This window comes from Crocuta crocuta, unplaced genomic scaffold (assembly GCF_008692635.1).
Source record: "Crocuta crocuta isolate KB4526 unplaced genomic scaffold, BGI_CrCroc_1.0 scaffold301, whole genome shotgun sequence".
Classification (NCBI taxonomy): Eukaryota; Metazoa; Chordata; class Mammalia; order Carnivora; family Hyaenidae; genus Crocuta; species Crocuta crocuta.
In genome coordinates, this window is record NW_027527544.1 from 772803 (window position 1) to 773331 (window position 529).

The window sequence follows — 529 nt, forward strand, 5'->3', positions numbered from 1 at the left end:
CGGGTTAAAATCAAGGTGCAGGCCAGGGCTTAATACCTTCTGGAGGCTCCCGGGGTAACATCTATTTCTTTGCCTTTTCCAGCTTCTAGAGGCTGCCCACATTCCTTGGCTTTCAGTCTTCTCCTTCAATCTTCAAAGTCAGCAATGCTCCATCTCTATGACTATTCTTCCATAATTACATCTTCATCTGACCATAACTAGGAAAATTTCTCCATTTTTAAGGACTCAAGTGATAATATTTGGCCAACCCTTATAACTAATAAAATCTCTTTATTTCAAAGCCCTTTAGTCATATATGCAAAATCCCTTTTATCACATAAAGTGACATATTCATAAATTCCAGGGATTGGGGTGTAGATGTCTCTGGGAGGTTATTATTCTGTCTACCACATACTACTTTATAAAAGAAACTAACTTAACACAACCTGTAAGGAACTAAAGCCAAATAACTTGCACTTAAGGAGGTATTTATCATAAAGGGTTATGGTGCTCCTTGAAGCTTTTTGTTTTCATGGTAATTGGGTCGTGG